This window comes from Peromyscus leucopus, chromosome 12 (genome assembly GCF_004664715.2).
Source record: "Peromyscus leucopus breed LL Stock chromosome 12, UCI_PerLeu_2.1, whole genome shotgun sequence".
Lineage (NCBI taxonomy): Eukaryota > Metazoa > Chordata > Mammalia > Rodentia > Cricetidae > Peromyscus > Peromyscus leucopus.
Window position 1 is genome coordinate 37,138,586 of NC_051073.1, and position 24,990 is coordinate 37,163,575.

The 24,990-nt window shown below is 35.8% G+C and overlaps 1 protein-coding gene across 1 annotated transcript in view; it reads left to right on the forward strand.

Annotated features, from left to right (window-relative positions):
- The window catches only part of Epha6 (EPH receptor A6), a 951,985-nt gene that overhangs the window by 251,245 nt on the left and 675,750 nt on the right, over window positions 1-24,990 (forward strand).

The following is a 24,990-nucleotide window of genomic DNA, read 5'->3' on the forward strand; positions in this document are numbered from 1 at the left end:
TGAGGTCGACTAGTGAGTAATTAGATCCGTAATGAGATCACGGTGACACAAGGCAGATGAAAGTTTGTCTAGTTTTCTATCCTCTTCGATGTGTGCTATACTTGAGTACTGTCACTCAATAATGCGATATACTATACACATCACCACTACACATCTAATTCACTAAAATCCCAACATCCCACAACGAGACATCACACTCACTGATATCTAATGACGAATGTTAAAACTTGCTTGTGTTACATGGTGTTTCATTTCACTAGACGCAATAGAAGATATACTCAATTTCCTACTCTGGGAACCGATGACCATTTCTTTATGATAAGTATGTATTAATAAATTATTACCAGTCTATGAGATGATGTTATTAAGCAAATGGTCCAAACTTAAATTACTATCTATATATGAAGCTATTCATACAGTGTCTTAGGCCCATCTATTAATTTCAGTGTATTGTATTCTATTGTATGTCTGTTGTAAGCACAGATTGCTGTGATTTTGTGTGAGACTTTTGAATGTCCATCACACTGTAGAGAGAGCATGGTTCCTTACCTCAATCAAGTATCACCTCAAAGGATGCCTTAATGATACTGTTTATTCTGAGCGATTGGATGTGAAATTTTTTCTTCTTCTATGTGCCAGTTCTTCTAGTATGTCTTAGTCTTGTAGGTGGTACTTAGTGTCCAGGCAGGCTCAAATAATTGAGTCTTGTGGAGTTCTCGAGTTCGGTGTCAATACACCCTGTTCCGAACAGAAAGCACATCACTCCAGCAATTGATCAAGCATCAGTCTCTTATCTTTCATCATCTTTCTCCTTCCTTTTTACTGTCCAGTGGCCTTAAGTGAAATGAGTATTCCTTATTAGTTGACCAAGCTATTGATTTCAGTGTGCAAATCCATGTGTTCACTAACTCTTCAAAGCAATAGAACAAGTGACTAAGAACTGAGTACTATCAGTGCTTAGTCCCTGAGCAGCTGTTCTGGGTGGCTCTCTGTTAATAGCCTCCTATACCCATTTGACATATAAAGTCGCTAAATTAAGGAGGTGTGTAGAGTTATAAAATTCTTCCAATCTAAGTATAGGAGCCAAGGCTAGAAAATGTGGAGAAAAGGCTTACATAATATTTATAGAAAGTAAATTATTTGTTCTCTCTGGGTAACAATTAGGGTGATGAACCTAGTTTCCTGCCTCTATGACTTTATGACTCATATTGTCCCTCACAATTTCGTATTTATCTATTGAATGTTATAGTAAAACTGGATTCATTCTAATATAGTGGTCTTCAGCAATAGGAGCTTGTTTGTTACTAAAAAATATAAGGACCACACTTATGTAACCTTGGTGAAATTTATACCAGTTTGCCACATGGTTGTGTATACTTTCCAGCTGAGTAGGTGATTTGGATATATGTGTCTTCATGCGTGAGCTTTGCACAGGATACTACATTTGTCTTGTATGAGCATGGGCCCCTCAATTTCGCTAAAGCAGGCTGAACATCGTATGATCTGCAGAAGCTAGCCTTTAATCCCTAGCAGTCTTTCACGTCTTTCCATAGGCAGTAGTGCCGGCCTCGGTATTCTCTGTGAGTCCACGCCAACCTGGCTACCCAATTTTGAAGCTCCAGAAAGGCACAAATCTATGCAGAGAACCCTGCTGAAAAACCAAAAAAAAACTGTCTCTAAAATAAAAATAATAGTATAAAGAAATAAGAGAGAGAGATGTAGGCCCTACTGGTGAAAAAAAGTTTTCCATGTCATAACCGAGCTTGATTCTCCAAATCTGTATTGAAGTATGTGCTAGTCTTTACAATACAGTATTACCTTCATGTTCTAGAAAGAAGAATAAAGACAAGATGTGGCACATTTTTAGCTGTCTTGAGCCTTGTTATATTTAGTGGAATCCTTCCCTTAGACAGCACCCCCTCCCGCCAACCAAAACCAACTCCTAGAAGCAGTTTTCTGCTCTTAAGATCACTTGTGGACGGCTTTCTTTTAAACTATAGTCAATCTATCTTTCATTGTGGAGGAGAAACAATTGTCTATCTCCGTCACTTGATAAGAAATATCGTAACTCAACGATGGTGTGTGGTTGTTGTATGTGTGTGTTGTGTCGTGCTTGATGTTTTTGTGATGTGTGCGAAACATGGCTTTACAGATTAGTAATTTTACCTATACTTTTCTAAACATATTGCAAGCTAATGGGCAAGAAAGGGGACACTTAATTCAGTAGTGGGACTTTACAAACTTCATGTAATCCTATAGGGGCAATAGATAACATTAAAGCAACACGAGAGAAGCTTCAAAAACTGCAAGTGAATCTACTAATGTAGGCAAGCTATATCATCCTGCAATATAGACAAAGGAGTCAAACTTCCTACTACAGAGAAACTTTGGGCCAGTCAATGTTTAATTGCTGCTGCTATTGTGAATAGCTAGAAAATTAAAGAACTTAAGGGCCATGAATGTATAGATGAAGCATGTGTTCATGTACATCCAAAGAAAGATAGTGATAGACACATTGAATTCTATTCTATTTCCTTTCTATTATTCATAATGATTTTAAAGTGTATTAAGAAATCTTTAATTGTAATAGACATGTATGTTTCTCTGTGATTTTTTCTAATGAATAACTTAAATGCTTGAGAGTATTCATAAACCACAAACTCAACTAGAATATGAATTTGCATTGCAACTTCTTTTTCTTTTTTGTTTTTATTGTTTGGTATTTGTAGATTTCTCTAACTTGTGAAAGATGACTAGTAGTTGCTATATCTTGGTGCAATTTCTCGCTACTAAGAGACTTTGCCCGCCGAAATTTTCAACTATGGAGGAAACTACAATATGGTTGAGCCAAAGGGGTCTTGGAACGTCAAGGAGAGCTTAGGGGAAGCGGGTGTCACAGAGAGCGAGATACGCACGAATCCTTTCATCTGGCATTATCGGAGATACCAAGAAAAGAGGGTAGTATTTGGAGATTAAAGGGCGTAGTTGGAAGGGGGAGGCAGCAGGTTTTAACACCAGATTTGAAAGGGGAGAAATACACCTTAAAATGGTTGTTGTGTGGTGTTGGGTGTTTGTGTGTTGACTTCGTTGTGTGTTATTTTGTCAACATGGGCGGTTCCAGGTTACCCTGAAGGCCAGGAGAGCGGATACAAGGTCTCTCAAATTTGGTAATGAAAAGTGAGTATGAAAATCATGTTCGTGAAGTTAAGCTTCTTTATACATTCTGAGGACCAGTTAAAACTATAGAATCTCTTTCCAATTGTCAAAGGTGGTAGCATGGGATTAATAGTATAAAAGTAGGCATCTTACAAAAGCCACCTCGCCATAATTGGTGACAACATTATTTGCATTTGTTTTAGTATTTGTTACTGCTTCTTTTAAGTGTATTACTTTTTTTGTAAACTTTTTGACAGCAATTCACCACTTCCTTGCCAGTAATATAGGGATATATTTTGTTGGTAGTATCTTTTTGAGCAATTATAATAGAAACTTTTTTGGGATTATGTTGGTCTAGCCGTATATTGATTGGATTTCTTAGTTTTGTGGAAGAGGTTTTTAATCTTTTTATCTAGCAGACTTATTGCTGGTATTAGAATATTCAGGTATGTCACCATAATGTATTCTCTACTCTCAATCCTACATATACGAGAATCGTGCCCAGAACATCTTCATAGTATGCCTAGTCCAGGAATCAGTATGCTGCTCCTTCACAACTTTTCGAACGTGCCTTTTCTTGATACTTCTTAATCCATATTTTTAATTCCATTTTGTAAGCTGGGAACTTCTATTGTTTTATAATTACTAATACTCCTGTATTACTGGAGATTTTTCGTTTTTACTTTCAAAATTGTTACAGTCTATATGCTCTTCTTCCATTTTTCTTTACACAAATAAGTTGTGTTTATGGGCTGATCAGAATCTTTAATGTGGATCTAGGACCATCTGGTGATGTTAGAATAGAAATGGAGAGCCTACCTCATGCCACATCCATCACAGGCAAAAGGTGATTCTATTTCCTCAGCATTAAGGTTCACAACGCCAATTGCCAATGTGTCTAACAGGATTCTTACAGCACGCAAGAATTTGGCAGTCGCTAGATCATGGCACGGGCAATTGCATGGGATAGTACAATGGAGAATCCCTGACCTTGTTCAGGGTTGACACATGGTTAGAACAAGACGCAGTGGATGTTCCAGTAAAATAAAAGAGTAAAGAAAATTGAATGAAAATTAATCTACTAATTGGAAATAAGTGATATCAGCCATAGGTAAGCCATACCTTTGAAAGCATACACCTTATATTAGAAAAATCAATAAAATCACCAGGTATACTCTCAGGATAATGTAGCTTCTGATAATAATCTTAATCTACAAACATGGGTGTGTTGCTTTTGTGGTGAGATATATTATTAGAGCAGAGTTCCTATGGTAACATTTTATTCTTTCCTCTCGCGTTTCTGCAACAGTGATAAATGCAGATTCATACACCAGCTAGTAATTTACCTCATACACCATCAATGCACAGTACTGTTGTACCAGTGGTACTATTTTATTGCTCCATTGTAGAAACTTCTATGTTATTTGGTCAGTTATGTCTATTCCGCTCCAATAACGTTACTTGCTCTCCATTTAAGTCAGTGACTATGGGCACTTTCTCTCCCTTCCCTACTAAAGCCTGAGACACGAGCATCTTTTCTTTCGAAGCTTTGAAATCGCTATCATCAGGATGGAAAATTTCCCTATTGTTGTGTCTGGAACACTTGGTTCTTTCTATGTCCCGTCCAAGATGTGAAGTGCTTCAGCAAACAATGTCCTATTGCTATATTGATGGATGGTCATCTAGGGCAATGGGTCCATCTGCCTCTGTGTTCGAACTAAGGGTGATGTTGCACTATGGTTCAATTATCTTCTTAGTCATATATAATCTCTGCGACTGGTGAGAATCCATGGCCTATGAAATACTAGGCCGGTTGTTTGTCCTTTCAATTATAAATTGTTATGTCTGGAAGCAATTTGAGATATTCACAAGGGCCATCTCTCCTGATTGAACTAACACTTGGTTTCGAAGGAAGACGACATTTTCGTTTGTTTTTTCAAGAGTGTTTTTATTTGAAGAGCTGTATCAATTCATTCGTCAACGTAGAGATTTGCTTACTTTTGCCTGCTTATCATCTATTTTTTTTCCACATTATGAATCCCGGAGCCACCCAAACAATAAAATAAGCTGTTGGAAGATATAGAAATTTTCAAACAAAGCAAAAAGCATGTAAGAAGTTTTCCTCGGAGTCACGTTTCCTGACACGTCCGCGTCGAGGATCCCTGGAACTAGGATTATTAAACTATAAAAAGAACTTAATTTAAAATTGAGGCTTTCGAATAATATCGTTAATGTCTTGTGGACATGAGTCTTTTGTTTATACTTTTAGTTCTCTCATTACTCTTAAGATTAATTCGCGATTGATTCTTATTAGAATTCTATTAAGTCATTTGACTAAAGTTTGGCTCTTGGCTTGAGCTCGCTCACCTTCTTTTTTTGGTGCTGGTACTTATGTGGTTCAGGTGATGTGTGTGCTGGCAAGTGGCCTTTCTGCCTCCTGTTCTCTTGTCATTTCCTTAATGCTGTTCCTGATCATAGGTAATTCTTGATTTCTTCATCCCGTGCCATGGCTATTTTTACCCTTTGTCCATTGCTCTGTAGTCAATTAATTGTGGCTTTCAGCCTTGAATATTTTTAATGATATTTTATTTTCGACTCAATTGGACAATTCATTTAATTGGTTGACTCAATTTAACGACCATTCTAGCCTAGTCTATTTGGTCGAAACTCAATTGATTAGAAAGAATGCCTTTACCTAATTGGAATAATTTTCTTTTCATTGTTGGTTTTATACAATTTGAGTTTCTATGTTGATGTATTGTTCTCTTTGGTCTCGCCTTTACTTGTACCTTTGTTGTGTTGTGTGGTTTCTGCCACACCGGCCATATCTCTTGGTATTAATTGGGCTCTTTCATTTCCCCATTGACTCGCCCTGGACCTCTTTTGAATTTTTCATATGGGGATAGACATTACTTTAGCTATAGCTATCGCTTCTCATTTCTTAATCATCAACGGCATGGGAGACACAATCTACTAGACATTTCTCTTTTGATTTCCAGAAGCCTACGCGAGTTGCTCTCTATAGTCGCTGCTTTATTGCTTCCTAAATGTTCTCTTTGAGTTCTAGCACATTGAATCATCGCTTAGCACCTTGTGTTATAATCACCTGGAAACCAGAGATACTAGTCTATATTGGTTATTTTTATTTACTACACACATTGTCTGTCTCTGGTGAGTAAATTTATGTGCTTCCCTGTCAATGTCTACCTTACCACTGCATAAAATGTTTGCTTACAGCGAGCTATTCCTTCGACATTTAACGTTTATGTTCTAATCTTCCTGTCTAACACTAAGTTTTTGAATGTGCCTCTACATCCATTGATCTATCTTTTCTACACTCCATAATGAATAGATTCTAGTGCAACTATTCTTATTTCTCCACCTTAAAGTTCTTGCGTACGTCTTTTTACCTCGCAAACAGCATATTTAAAGAACTCTCTGCCTTAAGATAATTCGCTGAGGCAATCATGAGTAACCGCTGAATTTTTATCCTCTTCTCAGGATCTAAAAGTATGAAAAAGAAACTATACACTATTTCTTAGGAAGTCTTATAACTATAAATAAATAAACTGAGGTTTAGATAGCTAAATAGAAATAAAGCTCTAATGGTAGTGTATTTCCAAATGTGATGGTGGAGGTGTGCGCATGGTGACTCATGAAGTAGCGCAGATGGTCAAGATTTAGTAGTTCCCCCGTTAAGAGTCTATGAATATGTAGATCCATTATTATTTTTCTTGATCTTAAGTTCCTGTTAAATAGATGCATGAATGCCTAATTGTAGAGTCTGATGGTTCGTGAATCATTTATTTCAATCTCTGTGTATACTTCCACCTGTCATAGGGGTATGGCTCTTATTGTTCTCTATTTTCAGCTGTTTCATTTGACTTTGAATCTTTCGCATAGGTGATTTTAATAACTGGGCTCTCTTGTTCTCATTGATAACACTCCTATAGTTCAGTTTCTCGTCAAGGAGGTGGTTATAGTCCAACATCTTTAAGAGTAATCGCTGTACTTGTTTGTGCGTGACTGTTTGGAAGTAACATTTTAGGACCTGATCCTATGTTTTCTGTTCATGTTCATGCATGCATGAGTGGTGGTGGTTCACTAACAGATCCATGACAAGAAGACTTGCGGAGGCATTAAGAATGAATTCTGGGATCAAATTATGGCTCAGGGTTCTATGCGCCAAGGGACTTGTGTATAGCTCATTTCTTGTGCACCAATTTCGCTTCTAGTGAATTATTCTTTAATTTTCGCCATTGTAATTACAGTTTAAGCCATGTTAATTATCTAACAGGTGGATGCGCCACTGAGAGTGAGGCACACATTCTAAGACATGGAGCCCAAAGAATTTCTATAATTCTAATTCCAATGATAATTTTTTTATCCTTGATTTCTATTCTTATAGACTAACCCCTGCCGAGTTGTTATCATCGCAGGTCATCTACCATGAAACCAATTTATTGTGTGTCATAAGTTCTTTCTTCTTGTGTGTATGCTTGAGATAGTACACTGTACATACCATAAGAGTTCCTACATTTTAGGGCTATTAGATGAGACCAATTAAGCGTGAATATACTAGAAGAAAGCATAAAGCGGATGTTGTCAATGTTGGAAGGCACAGATAGAGTAGTGCTCATGGTTGCTGCTCCTAAAGTGAACCTAGGGCCAGAAGCTTTGAGCTTTCGCAGTGGTAACGTGTGGTGCTCCCCGCTCCACCACATTTTTCCCACCTCTAATATTTTGTACACGATTTTAATAAATGTCTGGCTCTTCCTGTACACCCGTATTATCTTTTCCCTATATTCATTTATTGAGGCTCAGCATGTATACATATATGCATATAATCCTTATTTCCCCAATTTATTTTCGTGTCAATATCTGCTACAGATGCAAGTTATTCCACCGATGTTTCTTTGCCCACAAGCCTCTCCCGCTTCCAACGGCTTCGTCTTCCTCGCTTGCCTCTTTATCGGTTTTCCAGTGATTACCGAGAGTTGTTACTGTTTATCATCTTAGGTTAGTGGAGATAATGTGATAGGCTAATGGGTTAGCATTTCTTTTAATGCGCACGAGCCAGATTTAGAGGTTATATAATTGAAAGCAACGTTATGTGGCCTGCGAATTGGTTTTGTACGGGTGACTTCCTCTCAAAATTCTGCTCGCGATTATTCTAAGAAATCAGCGCACTTGTCTAGTATTACTGCCCATTTCACTCAGTGTCTGCCAAAGTTATTGTGCTTGTTAATTTATTTTAACAAGCTCTCGCTAATATCGTTTGCTGACAGAGGTGGGAATTCATGACAATAGCGGCATTGATTACAGGCTCACTTTTTCTTCACCTTGACTAATCTTTTCTTTTTTATGAAAACTCTGTTTCTTCCATAGAAGCATAATTACTGACTGCAGAAATCAACGTAGTCTTTTTCTCTCGCGCCAAGTGCTATACTCATCGACAGCTGCTTTCTGCTACTTTACACATACATTATACACACTTCTTCTTGCACTTGCTCACACTACCCTAGCATTTTAATATCAGCTGCTTTTTTTCAAAACGATGTCTTGGAAGAGTAGCAAGATATTAGTGTTAGATAAAATAACGATTGCAACTGTTCCTTTAAAATAGTGAATGACTAAGCTAATATAGATGAAATTACGGGACTTTTGAAGAATCGCCTAATCTTCGATTTGACGTACTTAATGTGTTTGAGATACTATTGTTGGCTAACTTTGTCAGAGGCATGAAATACTCATGCAATACTCATATGGATGGAGCTACGGTTCTCCTAAGAAAATGTATATTCTCTCTCTCTGAACCATCAACCTGATTATTGAAGGCAGGACTCTCATTGTTCTGTGTACCTTTATTATCACCAATTGTTACATACATATCCAAATTTGTTTTTGCCAAGTACTCATGCGAGTGGCATATTTATCTGGGGGTTCATCTATCTGTACCATGTATATCTTTGTGCCTTAATTTTACTTTGCTTCCCTTTTGTGCCTGCAATTTTTTACAGCATATTTCCGCATAACTACATTTGCTATTTCTTTTCACTGTCGTAGTTTGGTGATGCTTATGGGGTGTTCATGGACACATTTTCACATAGCTCTAGCTTTCTTAAATACTCAGGCTTAACTTTTGTGCATTTGTGTTACAGAATCGATTATGCCCAGGCACAAATGCCCGCTCACGATATGTGCCAGGAGTTTATATCAAGTTTGGTACTTGTTAAAAGGTTCGTTAAGAATATAATTTAGTTTGTACCAAGCATGATCTCTCTCCGCATGCTTTTTATAAAACTGGCATTCGATCTTTAATTCTTTGGTTTAGTTCATTTTCGGTCTGTTTGCTCTCTATTTGCATTGTTAAAACAATTAAAGGGTAGTCTTTAGTTGAACAGCTTTTAAGTTTTGATGTTTTGGTTCTTACTTAATGAAACATGACTTTGCATGTCTCACTCATTATGTGTAATTGTAAGCACACAAGACCATTTTGATAAAATCTGCAATCTTTAGAAACCCAACATACTATGTTTAATAATTTAAAAGCACTGACATCGGCTATCTGTGTGTTTTCTATACATTAATAAGTTCTGAATTAATTTAATTGCATCATAGATAATTTGAATTCTTACTTATTGTATAGTTTGAACTCACATCGTAGTTAAGGAAAATTAAGCGAATTGTCACAAAACACACCATTAAACAAACAACTGTATAGTAATAATATCATAATTTCATTAGAAGGTTGGATAGAGGTTTGACATTGTGGAAAGACTTGCATAAATGTATTTTCTTTTGAGAAGGGGTACCTCTATTTCTCATTAAAGCAAGCAAAGAAAAAAAGTGACAGCTTCAAAAATTATGATAAATCAGCATATAGCGTGTCATCATAAGTGACATAGTCACAAAATGTTTTCAATATCACTCTTGATAATTGATAATAATCAATGTTTAGTACTTTCAATTGTTATTATGTAGTATACTAATCAGGCTCCGAATCACAACTAGTCTCGCAAGCTATTGCATGATAGTTCTCTTCTCCTCGCGATCCCCGAGTGTGTTTATAACTGACAAACTTATACACTAGTGTTATTGGTATATGGGTATACATAAAATAACAATTTCAGGACAGAACTAGCAAATACATTTAGAAACCATAAAGTATAGACTAATAAACATAGAATGTGATCCCATTAGTACAGTAAAATTATTATTACTGATATATCATGAATGATATTTTATTTTATGTATTCAATATTATTTCATGCTGTATAAATCCCACATTTTCTTTATCTATTAATATACTGATGAATACTTAGATTGAATTCAATATCTCAGTGCTTGTGAATAGTGGTCCTATTAACATGGAGCTGCTGATTATTTCTTCACTGTACTGATTTCATGTTCATTAGGCATATTCCAGGTGTTGAACTAAATCATAGGTAGCTTTAGTTTTAATTCTATGAGGAACATCTATACTGTTTTCCCTTATGCCATAACTAATTTTCATCCTTTCCAAGAAATTGTAAGGTTCAATTTTCAACACCACCCATCTAACTCTCTTTCTTTATGAAAATATTTGTTTTAACTGATGTACATTGGCATGTCATTAGTGGTTTCATTTTGCCTTATGGTTAGTAATGGAAATTCTCTCACAAACATGTGACTATTCATAGGATTTCTGAGAAATGTTTATTTATCTATTTATATTAATAGTCAACTTTTCATTTGAGTTGTTTTTGTTACTGAGTTGTGTAGGCAACTATCCCATTAAAATGGATAGTTTGCCAATATATTGTCCTGTTCTTTTTCTCTTCTCTCTGTTATTAGCATTTCTGTGCACAAGAGTTCCACAAATCAAGTCAAGTAAACTTCACCAGTGGACATGAGAGGTTCTAAAGAAGTCCCATCCTTAGTTTAAAAAAATCTTGGTAATTCATGGATGCAGGAGAGAAAGTAAATTCTGTCTGGGGATATGACATCTGAAGACTACCCAAGCTCCTGTGGAAAGGTCCTATACTAATGCCACAGAGAAGGCAGTTGGTAGATTGGATGTGTTTTAAATCTAAAACAAAAAAAAAATTAAAATGGAAAGCACATGAAGCTGAGTGGAAAATGTGGTGTTGGGGAAGTAGTCGTAGAGCTCAGATAGCGATGGATTTGATCAAAAGATATTATATGCACATATGAAATTTTCAAACAATAAAAAGGAAGTTATACAAAAAGAAATCCATAAGCTTTTTTTTTTTTTTTGGTTTTTTTCGAGACAGGGTTTCTCTGTGTAGCTTTGCGCCTTTCCTGGAGCTCACTTGGTAGCCCAGGCTGGCCTCGAACTCACAGAGATCCGCCTGGCTCTGCCTCCCGAGTGCTGGGAGTAAAGGCGTGCGCCACCACCGCCCGGCTCCATAAGCTTTTTTTATTGTCGATTATTTGATTTTTTTTTTGTTTGTTTGGTTGGTTTGGTCTGGCTCATTTGTTTGTTTGTTTATTTGGGTTTTTGAGAAAATATTTCTCTGTGTAGTCTTATTTGTCCTGGGACTCACTCTGTAGACCAGGCTAGCTTCAAACTCACAGAGATCAACCTTCCTCTGCCTTGTGAGTTCTGGGATTAAGGGCATGTACCAACAGCATCTAGCTGTTTGTCTTGGTTTTTGGAACAGGGTATCTTTATGTAGTCCTTGAACTCACTATGTCTACCAGGTTGAGACTAGAACTCATAGATCTCCTCCTGCTTCTGTCTCCCAACTGCTGAGCTAAAGGTCTGTGCCACCATTTCTTAGCAACATATTTACTTCACAATATAACTAACACAGAGTTAATGACTAATGCCAGTTTACAATGAGAACATTTTAAGATCATAAAACAAATAAAATAATGTACTTTGAGACAATTTCAGTAGCTTTTGGGACTGGCTCCTATACTTCATTTAATATCATTACAAAAATCCAATTTTATAAAGAAATGTAACTTACATCAGATGACAGCTTATGCAAGTTATATTTAAGTTATAATATGAAAATGAATGCTGTCTTTTCACATCATTCTAATAACCTATTCATAGCAAATATGCTATTTTCTTGCAAACTTTACCACATTTTTCTTACAGCACCATAGTTTGAGTAATGGAATTAAACAAGATTGATACATGGAATCACAAAACTTTTTATAAAACACGACATACTCCTGATAGTGGCAGAATTCCTGCCAACTTGTTTGTGCTCAGCAATTCACAGGTGAAAGAGCTGGATTGGTCTCAGGATTGGTGCTTTGAAGGAACTGAAGGATAGCCACTGTTTGGATGAGTTCAGCATCACAGTATTTTGATCATCGCCAAATCAAATGCAGCTCAAAGATTTATACTTTTTTCATAACCTTAAAATTCATATTCAAAACTAAATTTTATCAAGAGGTAGCATAGAGTAATGAGTTACGTGATTGTACGGAGGAATTTGTTTCTGTTTACAGCTTAGGTGTAACTTTTATTTTTTACTTCTCAATCATTTTAAATTAACCAACTTATTTGTTTCTCATCTCAATACAAAATAGAAAAGGTTCTCTTTGAAGTGATGAGAGGGAAATTGAGCAATCTCACTTGAAAGCTATTTATTTCCCCTTATAAATAAATGCTGTTTAATCTACTCTGCAAATTATTAGATCTATACAGACTCATAGCGTAACAGCTAAGTCTTCATGCCAAATTTAAAACTTTTGAGTATAAAAGACATCTTCTCCTTAAAAAACTTATGTTGTAGTTTAGATATACATTTAGTAGACAGAGATTCATCAAATTATTTACATATAGTGCTTGTTGAAAATTAAATTAAAGCCAGACAGTGATGGCACATGCCTTTAATCCCAGCACTCGGGAGGCAGAGCCAGGTGGATCTCTGAGTTCGAGGCCAGCCTGGTCTACAGAGTGAGATCCAGGACAAGCACCAAAGCTACACAGAGAAACCTTGTCTCGAAAAACAAAAACAACAAAATAAAATAACAAAACAAAACAAAAAAAAAAGAGAAAAGAAAAGAAAATTGAAACTCAATGATTTACCAGATATGGAATGAAAAATATTTGTCTTTAATTATTTGTTTGTGAGTGTCTATATGGTATATATTATGTGTGTATGCCCATAAAAGATAGAAGAAGCTGTCAGATACATTAACACTGGAGTTAGATGCATTCCTGATCCTCCTAAGGTGGATTCTTGGAATCAAACTCAGGTCTTCAACTAGAAGATAAGATACCCTTAACCTCTGAGCCCAAGATTCTACATTTTAGACCCTAGAGCAGTAGTTCTCAACCTTCCTAATGCTATACAACCCTTTAATATAGTTCCTCATGTAGTGGTGACCCCAAACATAAAAACTTTCATGGTACTTCATAACTGTAATTTTGCTATTGTTATGAATCATAATGAAAATCTGTGTTTTCTAATGGTCTTAGACAACCCCTGGCAAAGAGTCACAACCCACAGGTTGAGAACTGCTGTTCTAGAGATTAAAAATATAGAATATTAAAATAACAAAAATACTAAATATTGTTATTAGAGTAGCAAAATTTGATTTTTAAGTGTGTGTGTGTGTGTGTGTGTGTGTGTATGTGTATTTGCATTTTGCACATGCATGCATGTGTACCATAATGTACAAATGAAGGTCAGAGGACAATTCGTAATTGTTGAAATTCATTGTTTCCTTCCATCATATATGTTCTGGGGACCAAACTCAGGACATTAGTTTTGCCAATAAGCAAATTCAATCAATGAGCCACCACTCTGGCCCCATATAGAACATCTTTAGCACTGTTTTGAAATTGTTAAATTATTGCACTACTTGACAGTGATACACTAAGAAATCAGAAATGGATAGAAGGCATACTATGAGAGCAATATCAATATAAATACTCAAATAAACATCTACATGTCAACATGTACATACATATATGCATTAATATGGTATCAGTTTTTATCTAACATTTAGTGATATATTTTACTATGCAATATTTTAATACCCTATATATATATAAATGTATATGTAACAATTATTGAATAAATTTCTGCCATAAAAAGTATCTAATGATTTTAGGCGTTTGGAATTTGTTATTTTAATGACCCAATTTTAATAAGGTATTAATCTATCTATTTAAAGAATATATTGATATATCTATAGTAACTAACTTTCAAACACACAATTTTGCCTATCATGGAACTGTACATTAGTATTTTTTTGTGTGTGAATAACTTAGCTAAGTGATATACAACAGTTACTAGAGCAATGGGAGTCACTGCATTAGGGTGTTTTGTGTTCCTAGGCATGTCCCAAAGCAGATTTACTTTATGTCTATACACTGCTCCTGTCAGCCAATAGCAGAACTGGCTGAAAAATGTCTAGTGTGAGGGAAGAAAGCTTGAATGGCAGAATATAGAAGGGATTATTCAGGTCCAAAATGAGGGAGGTGCCTGTCAATTAAGTAACGCTATGAGGTAGCTAGTACATGGAGTCTCTTCTTTCTCTCATGCTACAACAGGCCCTGGGAAAGTTGTATCCAGGCTTGTCTATGAGAAGATTAAACCACAAGTTCAGTGGTTTAGGAACAGCTTTTAACAAGTAGCATTTTTTCAATTTAGTGTGCAAACGCTGAAATGAAAGCTGATTACTTACATCCTGGGCTGCCTTACACGACAGAAGTACATTTTGCATTTTAAAAACGGGACAGGGGCCCATTAAACCAGGCAGGTGCGAATACAGAAACTAATTTACTTAGACAAGGGAAAAAATGGAAGTTATATTCCCTCAAGCAGAATGGCTTCATACACAGTTAAGAATTGCTTTCTTCAGCTAGAGCTTCATCATAAATGAAACCTATGGCCATGCCTCCGATCAAAGAGGAAGTTGACCTGACTGATACCGTGGGCTCTCTTAATGAGCCTCTTACTGTTGGACGCCATTGCTGGTCGTGCAGCGCTCACGCATTGAGCACTGGTTTGCTCAAACAATTTTGAAATATTTTCTCTCTCACTCCCGTTAGGACATTATTAAGTTGTAGAAATATGTTTCTAAAGGTTACAGAATTAGTAAGTGGAAGCTATAAGATTTCAACTGAAATTTGATGTGACTCTAATACCCATACTGAAATACAAGCCACTATAATTAAAGGAAAAATCCCATTTAAAAAAAATAAATGCTGATAGAGGATTTTCCATGAAAGAGGGTCAACTGGCCTTCCTAGGATTTATTCTGTCACTATTCTTACACACCAGGAGCTGTTCTTTCCCATGAGGCTACCAGGGCTCACTGGAGAGTCTGACCTCCACCTATAGGGTCAGCTTGATGTCTCACGTTTAATTATTTCTCTTCTTCTTCTGCCACACATTTTTTCTTGTGACGAAACCATTTTCCTAACACACTTTGTGTTATGTGTTTCCATTCCATCAGTCCATACTCCTTCTTTTCCTTTCCCCTGTAAGGGGGCTCTATCCCCCTTTCTGTGCCCCTTTGTGTATTTATTGGCAGTCTCTGCTCTCACCTTCCATTCTTCGTGTTCCTGAAGTCTCACCAACATTAAACATTAAATCATGCTCTAGGTGTTTGATATGTATTAATACCTGACAGTTCGGAGTGAAAGAATCGTAGTCAAAGGCACTCCAACATGACTGATTTTGAAAACAGGGCTACTGGTTGTTTATTCTAGCATTTTTCTAAGAATAGCATTGAGTATATTCTGCAACAAAGAAAGCAGTGGATAGATTCTATCTTTAGGATAAAGTCAGAGTTCTAAGTCTCTTCTTTGCTAACAAGATTATTAGCAAGTTCTAGGACAGGAAAGGACATGAAATTCCAAGATCAAGATCAGAGTTGGGGAATGAACACCAGGAAGTGTGATACCACTTGCTAAAGAATTATTTTACACCAGGCAGTGGTGGCACATACCTGTAACCCAGCACTCAGGAGGCAAAGCCAGGCAGATCTCTGTGAGTTCAAGGCCAGCCTGGTCTACAGAGCGAGATCCAGGACAGGCACCAAAACTACACAGAGGATCCTGTCTCAAAAAAAAAAAGAATTATTTTATATTGAGCCATAATGTAGACTACCAGAGAAAACAGGCTGAATATAAGATACAGTTCTCACATGTCTGAAAAACAAAAAGAAGATATTAAAATGATAATGAAAATTAACAATTATAAGACAAGTTAATACAATGCTAGCTTTTACACTTTTGGTGTATATGATTCAATCCAAATAACCACGGAAGTTAGGTCTCTGGCAAGTGACAAGTGATTTTGCAAATATTTTTATTTTTTGATAATGTCATAGAAAGTGTTTGAATATATTCAACTTCCCTTTTGCAACTCATCCCTTTACCACCCTTGCATCCCCTCAACCAACTTTGAGAGTCCAACTTTTTTTCCCCTTTTAGCTTACCCCAGTATGTGTAGTCCAGCTCTTCACAGCAGTGGGGCCTGCCCTTGTGTATGGACACATCATTAGAATAAACAGACTCTCTCCCAGCAGCTGTCCAAAGTCAATAGGTGGGATTTCATGTCCACACCAACCTATGTAGGGAATATATCTGGCTGGAGCTTGAATAGGTCACATGCATGCTATCATAATCACTGAGAATTCCTGTGTGCATCTGCCCTCTTGTATCAGGAAAGCACCGTTTCCTGGATGCTTTTAGTCACCTCTGGTTCTTACAGTCATTCTTCCCATATTCTATCCACAAAGATCCTTGAACATTCTGAGAGTACTACAAATGTCCTTTTCAGGGATGAGTACATCATAGCCTTTGTGCTTTGAGCATTGGCCAGTGGATGTTCTGTATTAATTGCTATCTGCTGCTAAGCATGGATTTTCTGGTGACAGCTGACAGATGCTCTGATCTATGTATGCAGCAATAGGTGTTAGTAGTCATTGTAATACTATATACATTTAGCAGCATGAGAGGATTGTGTTCTCTCTTACGGCCACACATTCTCGGACCCTTTAACAGTGCCAGGTATGGGTTCTTTCTCATAGACTGGGCCTTAGATTCTATTAGAAAGCAGTTGGTTACTTCAAAACATTAATGTCATTGTTGCACCAGCAGGCACATTATATTAATGATTTTTTTTTCTGCCCCGGAGTTCCTGATGACACAGTGTCAAGACATGCAACTCAGACAAAATATCTTTCCTCATCTGGATAGTCTCCCCAAATGTACAGCATTCCAGAGTTTTTAAAGCCCACCACACTTTATTTTTGCAAATCATTTTCAAAGAAGGCCACTCAAACAAGCTGATTTCAAAACCACCCAGTTCTACTCTACTCTGAATGTCAGTCCTCCCAAACTCTATGAATAAAGATAGTAGTGAAAATCACAATATCATTTGCTTGGTACTAATCAAGCTTAGCTTCCGGTAGAGGAAGCTCTAGAGTAGATACCCAAAGTCCCCTTCCAGCATTGGGTAAGTCTTGATCTGCAACCCCTTAAAAAGTTGAGTGATTCATTCATAATGTTTTGACCTATCTAGTTTCAGAACAGCTGGATAACTGGTGTAACATTAATGAAATTGAAAACACAGACAGATTATCTTCACTTCCTGAATAAAGAACAAAGTAATATAAATTATATTGAATTTTCATCTGTGTATTTAGTTGCTTCGTAGTGCACTGCAGTCCATAGTGTGAGTACTAATTATTTTAAGATAATTATATTTAATTATTATGATTGCTGTTCATATCTTATATGCTAATAGAGGAATATCAATGGCCTTCTTGACATAATTATTATATTTCCTTCATACTAGAATAAAGAATGGCGATTTACTTTAATTAAGCTGAAAGCAGCCCTTGCTATTTCATATATGCTATTAATTCTTTTATCCTTTTTGTTAGATTTTTTGACAAGTATCCCTTACAAAGAATACTATGGTAAATTTTTTGAAATTAGAAAAACAGAAGCAATACAGAATCAATGTAGGTGAATTATGGCTTCACATACTTTACACATTTACTTATAGATCACAGTACAAATTCATATCTTTTTTTTTTCTCCTGCAGGCATAACAGTACAAAGAAAAGTGTGGTTAGACATTGCGGCTTTTTAAAACTCCAATTTATAATGTGTAGCAAATATATTCAGCTCAGTGAGTGCATCAATTACCTCACATATAAGACTTGAAAATTCAAGAAATGGAAGGGAAAAGGCAACTGATAGTAACTGCAAAGCAAATTCTAATTTATTGCCTCCTATGACCTGGGTTTAATTTGTTTACATTTCACAGGGGAAACACCTATTTACCATGTTCTTTTTGATGTAGTGCATATAAAACTGAAATATTGTGTTTCTCCTTGGCTAATGGAGTCATTACCTCAATTTTAAACATCCTGCACCTGAAATAGGGATTCATAATGAACTCATTGGCTAACCAAAATTACCACAAGTAAAAACAATTTCTAGATACTTGGGAACTTGAGATTTCTTTTTAAATAGCTTTTTAGGTGATATACTCAGAGAAATTACAAAAAACACATTTAAAAGCAAGAAAAACACAAAAATACATGTTGTAATGAAAAAATATACTTGAACACCTGGCTAGAGCAAGTACAAACAACAATAGTAATAATATATTATTATTATATATATTACAGTTTAATATATATTATAATAATAATATATTTATAGTTTATTTGATAGGTATCAACATTTGACCAAAACTTAGTTTTCCTATCTTACATTTCTCACACAATCACTGTGATTAAGTTATTATTGCTCTAAAGAAGATTATGGTGTTTGATTTTCCATTCTGACATTTTTACAGACAATACAGTGGTTTAGCAGAGATTTTTCTTCAAAAATCTTTATAATATATGGAAAGTTCTATAGTCCCAGTATGATATTGTGGATTAGATATAATGGAAGCTACCAAATGAATTGGTTCCACTGTTAAGATCTGTAGGCTATGAATGAAATCATTGCTACCTATTAAAACAAAGTTTACATTTTTTCCTTTTCTAATTGAGAATAGATTTCTTTCATGCCATATATTCTGATTACAGTTTCTCCTTCCTCAACTCCTCCAAGATCTTCCCAACTACTCCACCAACCTAAACCCACACCCCTTCATTCTCTCTACTATTACATTACAAAGTTATCTAAAGTAATAATAGTAATAATACTGATAATAATAATATAAAATCAGATAAAAAACAAACAAACCAGATTAGGATAAAATAAACAGAGCAATAAAAGAACCAAAGAAAAAGCACAAGAAACACATACAGATGCCGAGACACACATTTGCACATACAAAAAACGTAAAAAGAAATCAGAAGCACTAATGTATATGCAAAAGATCTGTAAGGTAATAATAGTAATAATAATAAAACCCAGAAAAAGCATTTTTAGACAGAAGACCTCTCATTCTACATGATAGATCAGTGTTTTCAGAAAGGACCAAATCCGAGCCACTGTGGCCCTAACTAGACTATGCAGAAAAAAAAATCTGTATATACAAACATGATTTACATTTCATTGTATAAAAGGTCCATATAGAGTGTCAAAATTATAGTATGTATTTCAAGAGAAAAAAGAGTAGGGTTTCCATTTAATAGTTTTGTGACCTTGTAAATTATTCTTCATCTTTCTAATTTTCAGTTTTTCATTTTGTATGAATATATCTGTGTTAAAGGATTAACACGTATTTTAAGTGAGAAGAACCACTGTCTGCCCAATAGAGCGTATTAATGTTGTTTATTCTCCTCTGAATGTCTGAACTAAATAGGCTATTTTGTCTCTCCCTGCATAGCTCTCCTTATAGTTATAATACTTAATGTACAAAAAGAAAGGCAGCCCTTTTAAAAGAAGAAATGCTCTGTGTCTGTGGCCATAACTTTTAGCTACTAAGGGAAAGGTGTCCCAAGCACCTGTTCTTGTTGCTGCTTAAAGTGTGTGTGTGTGTGTGTGTGTGTGTGTGTGTGTGTGTGAAGCGGTCCATTGATTCTGCTGCTTTAAGAACTATTGGGAAGGATAGTTTGGTGCTCTGAAATTTTCAAAATTAAACATTGTTTTCCATTTAAATTTTAATATATTTTCATTAAAATCCTTCTCGCATGAACATCCTCACCACCACAGTTGACTAAGTAGCTCGTTGTCTTGAGAAGTTTGATGCAGATTTTGCAAACCTTAGCAGCAGTCTCTCAATGTTTGCATTAAAACCAGATCTCATCCTGTGCCAGTCACTGTGCCAAGCAGTGGGGATATCAAATGGAATGCTAGAGCCGGCCTGATGTCAGGAGAAATAATGAGATAATGGACAAAATACCAATAACCAAACGGAGACCATAGCTTCACATCAGTCTGTATTTAGACATCATACCCTAAGATCCAAGTTTATGGCATTTCCAAACTGTGCTAGAGGAGTGCTTTTTTTTTTTTTTTTTTTTTTTTTTTTTTGGCCTGAGCAAAAGTAAGTTGTTTGATTCCTTTGTCAAATATACATTTTGAGTATATTATATTTTTTCACAGATTCTGAAAGTCATAACAATATTCACAAATCTGACAGTGACAATTTGATCAGCATGAATATTATCACCATCATCGCCACATGAGTTGCTTAAATTTGTCCTTAGCATATGTAAAAACCTAGTTACTGATGTGATAGGAGCTCTCCTGCATGTATTATAAGTGCCTGATGAAAGAAGCCTTGTTAAAATATCGAACAATTCTATTCAGGCCAAGAGACTACCGATAGTCTGCATAGAACTACTGGAGGAAGAGTAAAGACCATCATGGCTACTGGATAGAACAGCTGGAGGACATGCTAGGACCATCATGGATCCTGGATAGAACATGTGGATGATTTGCAAGGATCATCATGGGTCCTGGGATCATAGTCCTCTTCTATATCCTATCTTATTACTTGTATTAGAATTATACAATATAGCCACTATCCAAATCCTCAAATACAATATTATTGATGTAACGTAAAGCTTTTATCCTTCACAAAATGATTCAGTGACCTACGTCCCTGCCTAACCATGGACCCTGCCTCACAGAGTCTCAAAGTCCACTTTGTCTGCATAGCAGTTAAAGAACATGGAGAAGGTCCAGTAGCTTAAGTATCTTGACCTGGAACTAACACAGGCCTCTTTATTTATGAGCAAGTAGTAGTCATCAGTGCTATCTACACAAAGCTAGAAAATGAAATCCCTGGGACATAGCTGTTTCCTGCTTCAACTCTACATTTAGAAAGACAGAATAAAATTCCTCATGAATGTCTAGTTATTATTGAACTAACTTCATGGTTTTAAAACATGAATTTTTGTAATTCTTATTCCAGATTTAAAAAAGGGAGTAATACCACCAAGTAACTGGTTTTGAAGATTAATGGAAATGCACATTCTGTAATCATCACTATCATGTGTTCTGTTGGTATACATGAAACAATCATTTTCTCTCCTTTTTGTAGTGTAATATGGCATTTCTATCCCATTCATGCTGAATAATGTTCTTTTTATGAAATCATAACTATTTGATAATGCCTTTACTTTATGAGTATTTCCTCCCCTAGGAGTAGTAATACCAAATATTTTCTTTACCTTTGTTGGGAATTAGTCAAGGAAAAACAGCTACTTTCAAAGGTTGGAAACAGTTCTCTTCATCTAATAACTGCAGCTTCAGCATGTCATACACAGACAATAAGATTCAGACTGTTTTAAATTTCTAAAATATCTTATTGGTTATTAACACTAAAGAGATGGCTCGGCAGTTAAGAGCATCTGCTGCTCATCCAGAGGATCCAGATTCCATTCCTAGCACAACTGTTCAGTTCTAACAGATCCAACTCCTCCTCTGAAGTCCGGGTTCCTGCATGCACATGGTGTACATACATACATTCAGGCACACATATATGCACATAAAATAAGTAAATATACACTGTGTGTGTGTGTGTGTGTGTGTGTGTGTGTGTGTGTGTATGTGTGTGTGTGTTAGCTTGCCATAACTTGCATGTGGAGGCCAGAACACAACTTTCAGGAATTGGTCTTAACTTCACCTTGTCATACTGTTTCTGTGCTCTACAATGGCCAAGACGATTGGCTTGTGTAAGCTTCCTAAACCCACATACTTCTGTCTGATCCTCCCATCTAGCTATAGGAGTGCTGGGATTACAAATGTGTGCCTTTTATGCCAAGGCTTTCTAGGACCTAAACCAAGACTATGAAGTGATTTCCTCCATAAGTGATTTTGCTCATGGAACTAGCTCACCAGTGTTGGGCTCAGACCTTCTGACTGTGCCTAAGTAAAGGTCAGTTCAACCTTCATGCCACCTATATACATGACATCAGAAAACCCAGGACAATACCAGCTAAGACCCATACAAATATCAACTAGAATTGGTCTTTCCACAATGTGTCTCTTATTCTACTTCTAAAATGTATGCTTACTTTTCATGTGTGCTGTACTAAATAAGGTACATTTTTAAACTATATAGCATTTTTGTGTTCATATTAACATTCTGAAATGTTAGAACAAATTATCAGCCAGTCTCTGTAGAGGCCAAGCAGAAATATTTCCAAAACATTAAATAACATCTTAAATAGAGTTGAATATTCTGATCATGATAAAAGATGGAAACAGAGTCTTTTTAATTAAGTCCATTATCATTATAGTGTCTTTCATAACAACCATTTTATCCTTTTTTATGTCAAAGAACAAGCAATTGCCATGCTAGCATCACCTGTCATCTTTTCTTTTTATTATTTCTTTTACTTTTTGAGGTTATAATATAATTATATCATTTCTTCCTCCCTTTCTAAACATTTTATTGTCACATTAGCTTAGCTTCAAATCAAAGTTTAGAAATACTAGCACCAGGACAGCCAGTTATCTTGAGTTATTAACATTTTTTTTTTTACTTATTAAAAGCTGGTTTTTATTTTGAGATTTCAATGATTGAAATATAAACAAGAAGTAGGAAAATGTCAAGGGTGTCTTCTGATTAGGATTGTAATTTTAAAGTTCTTGCTGCTTTGCTACTTAATGTTTTAAAAGATCAACATTTTCATGGGGAACATTTGGAAGGAAATAATATTTTGAAGACAAGGGAAATAGTACTTTGGTAAGTACTTCCTATAAGGAGACCTAATTTAGAAATCTGACTCTTCCAACAAATGTGAGATAAATAGAGATCTATCATCTACAAGTCTGAGTTTTATTAGCTTTAAAATGGTAAACAGCATTTGATATTAGTGTATAATTTTAGAAATTGAGTGATAGAAAAGAATTTCTGTTGAAACCAATAAATAACTGGAAAAATAGAACATCTTTTTATATTTATTTATTGTGGTGGGGGGGGCAGGGACTACAAGCATGCCACAGAGACCACATGGGAGGTCAGAGGACAACATATAGAGTTGGTTCTCCCATTCCACCACATGGGCTCCAAATCATGTCCTCAGGCTTGGCAGCCAATACCTTTGCTCTCTAATCCAAGTCTCTAGTTCCGTAATCTTTATAATGCAAGACATTTTCTTAAGAAAGGTAGAATTTAGTTGGGCTTGGTTGCCGGCAGCTGAATTCTTACCACAGAAGAGGCTAAAACAGGAAGATAATGGTCCAAGGTTAACCTGAATTTCACAGTGTAAATAGTGAGACCCTAGATCACAAAAAACAAAATTTCAGTAGAAACAAAGGCCACCCCAGGGAGCACCACGCTTTCTCTTTTCTACAGAAATACCTCAATTTTAGTCAAGTATAAGCTACTGAAGTAATACTAAATCCTAGCATTATCATCAGAATAAGTTATAGCCAAAAGAATGTGAGTGACTTTCCTATCTCTGTGCATCATCATCTGGGGAGCCTAATTGGCAAATGGTCAGGTCCCAACCCATGGTTTCATATACTCAATACGTCTAGGGAGGGACTTTGTGCTCCTATTAAGGTACTAAATGGTGTTGGTACATTTGAATCCAGGGATTACATTTTGACAATACACGATTTCTAGTGCTTTTTCCCCTCGTCATAATGATCCTAGCACGAATGTTAATTTGGAATGTAACTGGAGCTATGAACAACTTGAGGGTTCCATCTTAAGGATGGTTGATAAGACACAGAACTTAGGATGCTAACACCGAATTCAGAACACATGATAAAAACATTTTTAAATTGAAGGAGTGAGCCTCTAATCTTAGATTTACAGTTAGTCTATATTTGTGTACAAAATATAGAGGAAAATATATTTGCAAAGTATGTGTACACATTCATACTAAGAATAGATGTATATATCCATATGATCTAAATACTATACTTATAGCTAATGTGATATGTGTGTACATCAGTTAATAGTTAATATGATATATATGGAGAGAGAGAGAGAGCTAGACAGAGAGAGCTGACATTTTCATTGCACAACTATATTTAGAGCAGTTTAGAAGTCTATTATGGTCTCTCTATATATTTTTAATCCATGGGCATTTCATTGCAGTATATAAATATGTTCAGGCGCAATGATTAATAATGAGATTTACTGCCTTCATGGGTATTGAGAGTACTTGGCCTTCAACCTCATACCTTATTATTTTTCTAAACAGCTGAATATATCTCAGAAGGAGGATATAACCTGTCATGAGTTCTGCTGACCTCAGCATTTAGATTCTTGGTGAGACTTGCAAGAGTAAAGTCAGTATATCCAAGTGATGGTGTTTTTTGTTTGTTTGTTTGCTTGTTTGTTTCTGTTTTCATTGTTGTTTTGGTTTTTTTTTTGGATAAGGTAAATTGTAAACTCTGGCCTCTTATATGATTCTTATATTTGCCTTAAGATTTTAATAATAAGGAATGGCTTAGATAATCACAGT